Source organism: Nannospalax galili, unplaced genomic scaffold (assembly GCF_000622305.1).
Source record: "Nannospalax galili isolate Female #2095 unplaced genomic scaffold, S.galili_v1.0 scaffold238, whole genome shotgun sequence".
Lineage (NCBI taxonomy): Eukaryota > Metazoa > Chordata > Mammalia > Rodentia > Spalacidae > Nannospalax > Nannospalax galili.
In genome coordinates, this window is record NW_008341888.1 from 328958 (window position 1) to 334957 (window position 6000).

Genomic DNA, 6000 nt, shown 5'->3' on the forward strand with positions numbered 1-6000 from the left:
AATATCCTCTAATGAAAATATATTGCTATGCATTCTACTAAAATCTTTATAGTGTTATCTCTTTGATTTAAATCTAGGATCTTACCAGGTGAGGCAGCACATACCTTTATTTCCAGCACCAAGGAGGCTGAAGTACAGCTTTGTCCGCATTTTGAGTTCCAGGACAGTCAGGGATGCACGGTGAGTCTCTCTCTCTCTCTCTCTCTCTCTCTCTCTCTCTCTCTCTCTCTCTCTCTTTCTCAAAAACCACATACATGTATATGTATGGAGATGGCTCAAAGTTTAAGAGCACTGGCTGTTCTAGCAGAGGACCCACGTTTGTTTCCCAGCCCACATGGCTGCTAATAACTGTCCATAACTTCAATTCCAGGGGATCCATTGCACATTTCTGGCCTCCATAAGCATTGTGTGACACAGACACACTTGCATACCAACAGGCAAAAACCTCATACACATAAAATAAATTAAAATATCTGTGATCAATTTTGCATTCATTCACGTAGATGCTATGAGGAAGGCAGTTCATTTTTATCTTTTTTTGTTTTTTGGGTTTTTTGGTTGTGTTTTTTTTTTTTGGTCTTTTTTGACACAGGGTCCCCTGTAGCCCCAGCTGTTCTGGAACTCACTATGTAAACCAGGCCAGCCTTGAACTCACAGAAATCCACCTGCCTCTGCCTCCCGAGTGCTGGGGTTAAAGGTGTGTGCCACCACACCCGGCTTTATCATTTTTTAAATGTAGATATTCAGTTTTCCCAATATCTTTTTAATTTTTTTCTTCATTTTTGAGAATTTCATAGATGTATACAGTGAAATATGATCATATCTACTCTCCATTTCCCCCTTTAATTCCACCCATACCATCCCAACACATCACCCTCCCAACCTCATGTCGTTTTTAACAACCCATTAACTTCAGTTAGTGCTGCCCATATATGCATGGGTGTAGAACCATCCACTGGAGCATGGGAAACCTGCCAATGGTCAACATCTCCCTCCAAAAGGAATGATTCTCCCTCCCAAAGAAGCTATCGTCTTTCAATTGCTCCTCAGTATGGGGTGTGACCATCTATGCTGGGCTTTTGATTGGCTTGATCTTGTGTGGTCTTATGCAAATAATCATGATTGCCATGAGTTCATGATTGCAATAGACATGTCTTGTCCAGAAAACAGCATTTCACAGCATTCCATTCAATTTTCAAGCTCTTACATTCTTTATGCCTCCTCTTCCATGATATTTTCTGAGTCTTCGTGGTGAGAGGGTTAATATAGATGTCTCTTTTATGGCTGAAAACTCAGTCTCTTATTCTCAACTCTTGGACCAGTTATGTATCTCTACATTGACTGCTGTCCACTACAAAATGACGTATCTATAACCAAGGTTGGGAGCAGTCCAGGTCTGTGAGTATAAACATAAATTCTCAGATAGCATGAATTTTTAGCAAAATAATAATAGCAGCTTCTACCCTAGGTGTATGACCTTTCCAATCATGAGCTTTTGACCAGGATTACAGTACGAGGCATGAAATTTCCTTTTATCCAGCAGGCCTCAATACAAACCAGAAAATTGTTAGCTGCCCCATAACAGTCATACCATCATTGTACCAATAGGCAAATCTTCCGTGGCAGTACTGGGTAAAACCATTGATGTCCTTTCTCCCCCAGTAGCCTGTGTAACGTAACACCTTCAGGCATTATGAAAGCTGGCCAGCAAGAAGAAAGTTTCCCAGTTAGTTTCAGATTAAATTTTCTATGTGCTGTAGTCAAAGTATGTGGTCCTCCCATATAGCTATGGCCTTATCTCGTAGTTATAGTGAGTAACTAAGGACAATGGCAATAGTCTGTGCTGTTTTGGAGAACTCAGGGGCTCCCTTAACCAATAACTCCTAGGTTGGTATCCCAAGCCTTGAACTGAGATTTTCATTTAATAAGCCATGTCTTCTGGAAATGACATTGTCCACCAATGTAGGATAATTACATTGTAACCCTTTGTTTCTGAGTCACCCACTACTCATTCCTTATTTAACATGACTGTGATTTCTCCAAGGATTTTCTTCATGTAAATGTGTGGGCTATATATGGGCTTTCAAATCAATGTCATGTATCAATATATTTATCTTTATGCAGATACCACATTATCTTGTATTGTTTGGAGTTGTCTTGAAATGAGAAATTATGTGTTCTCCAAATTTACTTTCCATTATCCAAATTTTTATGTATTATAATAATAATATTTATTATTATTATTATTATTGTTACTGTTATTGGGGAAGGCTCAAGTGTGTGCATAGCCCACATAAGAAGGTCAGAGGACAACTTCGTAGTCAGTTCTCACCTTCCACTTTTGCATATGTTCTAGAAATCAAACTCTGATCACCACAGTTGTACAGTAAGTGCCTTTACCACCAAGCCATCTTGTTCACCCACTTATTCTTTATTTTTAAGATGATGGATTTTTTTTTATTTAGACAGTCTTTCACTTTTTTCTAAGGTGCTCTGCAATTGTGAATGCTCAAATTTCATATTTTTGTTGAATTTATTTATTTAGTTTTTAGTGATTCTCCATGAATTTATTTATTTATTATTGAATTTATGTGTACTTCATACAGAACACCCTAATCATCTTTATACCCCCTTCCCCATTGGCACCGTCCCATAGCTCCCCACTGAATTTCATGCGTTCTGTCATTTGTAAAGGCCTATCAACTCAAGTTAGTGTGCCCAAATGTCCCTCAGTGCATGTTCATCCACTGAGATCTAGTCAACTTATCTAAAGCCCTTCCCTTTAAGAAGATCTGCAGTTCTTCCTCCAGCAGTAATCAGCTGCCAATAGTTCCTCAGCTAAGATTTCCACAGGCCTGTGCTGCGGCTTTGTCTGCTTGTGCTTGCCTGGGTCTTGTACATTTTGGCATCATTGTTGTAGGTTCATATGAGCAAGGTCCCAAGAGCCTGTAGGACTCTATTTCCATATGGTTATGTACCTCCTCCCTGGGTCTTAAAATCTTTTTGTCCCTCTTCCACAATGGTCCCTGAGCCCTGGGTGTATAAATTTTAATATAGGAGACCAGTCCAAGGACCCACGTTCTCCAGACTCTTATTCTCTATGCTTTGGCCATCTGTGTCCTTTTTTGTTCATGGACCTCTGTTGTGTGAGGGAGCTTCATCGATGAGAGTTGAGAGATGCACTAGTATTCTCTTTACTTCTTGTTATACTATGTTCTGTGAGTCCTAAGTGCAGAGGTTCTATTGTAGTTGTGTCACCAAGAACTCTGCATTTCACAGACTATTCCATTTGTGACTAGTTGTAGAACTCTGTAATAGTCGACATCTATTGCTAGAGAAGCTTCTTTGATGAAAGGTAACTGGCATAATTGTCTGTAAATATAAAGATCCATATTTAGCACCACAGTAAGAAATTATATTTGTCTATGGATGTGATATCCTTGGGTTTGCTCTAAGATCTATGACCTCTCCAACTGTGTGTATTTGGCTATATTTACAGTATTACACATGAATTCCCTCTCATCGAGTAGATTTTGAATTCAATTAGGTAGCTGTTGATTACCCCCAAGATAAAAGTGCCACTACTGCTCCAATATGTCTTGCTCTTCCAGTCACTGGTATGACTATTAGGACTCAAAGCTGGGGTTGGATGGAACCATTGATGGATCTTCTCCCTTAGCAGCTTGCTTTTTCTTCTCCAAAACTATGAGAGCTAGCTTTCAGGGAGGAGGCTTCCAGGTCAGTTCCAGCTCTATTGCTCCAAAACCTGTGTTCAAAGCATGTCCTGTTTTCAGCACTAGGGACTTACCTTCGAGTTCTGAGAGGTAATCAAGGACTGTGGCAATAGCCTATGTAAATTTGGAAGTCTCTTAAACTACCCTAGTCAACAACTTGAAGGGAAGTTTCTCCTGTTTAGCACTGTTTCTTGTTAGATAGCCTTCAGCTATACACATGTAGAGATATGGTATAAATAATTTTTCTATAGGTTTTTGAACTAATATGTTTCCCTCTGGCTTTTCATATCAACTAAATTTTATTTATCTCCTCTCTCCATCTAACCCTCCTTCCTCCCTCATCAGTTAAAGTGCCCCCAGTTTCCCCATTTCACCCTTGATAATACCTGCCTCTTGAATTTATTTTTAAATTTCTTTATTATCTGAAAAATTTTATTAACTTTAAATGCTATTTAAATACATGTAATTATTTCAAATGCAATTGCATTATTAATTTTATTTTTAGATCATTCAAATCTAGGCTGGAGAAATATAATTGACTATTTTATTTATTGAACTTTTTTTAACAATTTCATACATATGTATAATTCATTCTAACTTTTCTCACCCTTATGACCTGCTCTTATCTTACTGCCACCTCTGTCAACCTGCTTTCCTCCCTAAATTCTTTTTCCACATTAACGTCTTTTTGTTTTATTTTGTGACTGCATTTAACCAGAGTTGTCTGTGTGACCATGAGTTTGTTCATAACGTCTTTATCTGTGTTTTCATGCAGAAAAATACGTGCCTCTTAGAATAAGTTGGAGAATGTTTCTCCTCTCTTAATTTTTGAAAGAATCTGAGATAGATTGGCTGGCATTCATTATCCTATAATCTACCAACGAAACTACCTGATTCTGAGCTTTATTTGTGAGAAATTTTGATGATGATTAATTGTATCCTTAAGATTTTTATATAGGCTCATTTAGATTTTCTCTTTCTCACAAGTGGGTCTGTAGTTTGTGTCTTTCTAGAAATTTTTTTCATTTTCTACAAATCATCTAACTTCTTTACAGTAATCTTTTATAATTATGTTTTTTTGCATAATTGAGCTGTGTTGATTCCTATTTTTTCCTAATATTAGCAATAAGAGTCTTCTTTCTTTATTCATGATTCATATGGCTAAAGTTTGTCATTTTTTATCTTTTCAACAAACCAATTGCTGTGAATGTTTATTTTCTCAATTGTTTTACTGTTATTTTATTAATATAGACTCAACCTTTACTATTTCATTTTCATATGCGAGTCTAGTATTGCATCAACTCTTAAGAATTTTTTTACAATTTTATTGTATTTTTGTGAATTGCATACAATGTTTTATCATATTTAGACCTCTCCCCCATCTGCACCCCTTTCATAGACCCCCCATTGGATTTCATGTACTCTGTCATATATATTAAGGCCTACTGCATCAAATTTGTGTCCTTAAATATCTTTCAATACGAATCCAATCACTGAGGCCTGGTTAACATCACAGTCTTAAAGATAACAAACTTTCTTTCTCCCAGTAGTTAGTTGGAGATAGTTACTAAGGTAAGGTTGGGGCTTCTTACTCCCCCAATTCTATGCTGTGATTTTGTCTGGCTTGAACTTGCATGGGTCTTGTGCATGCTGTTACTTGTGTTGTGAGCTCATATGAGAAACTTCCCAGCTGTCTGGCACACGCTGTTTCCTTGTGGTCATCAACCACCTCCGGCCACTTGTGGCTTTCTATTCTAATCACCATCTGTTGCACGAGAAAGCGTCACTGGTGAGAGTTGGGAGGAATATTGATAATCTTTTAGCCCCTTGTTCCACTGTGTCCCATGAGCCTTAGGTGTAATGGTTGCACTGTAGATGTGTTACTTAAGTCTGGACACCTTAAAGACACTTATTCTCTGCATTTGATTAGTTGTGAAACTTTGTAAAAGTTTCCATCTGTTGCAAAAAGAAGCTTTTTTGGTGAGAGGTACACTTGTCTGTAAATATAAGGATACATACTTTGAATACAGTAAGAAATTACATTTGTTGGGTCAGGTGCGGTGGCACATGCCTTTAATACCAGCACACACTCCGGAGGCAGAGGCAGGCAGACCTCTGTGAGCTCAAGGGCATCCTGATGTACATAATGAGTTCCAGGCCAGCAGTGGCTAAAGGGAGACCCTGTCTCGAAAGAAAGAAAGAAAGAAAGAAAGAAAGAAAGAAAGAAAGAAAGAAAGAAAGAAAGAAAGAAAGAAAGAAAGAAGGA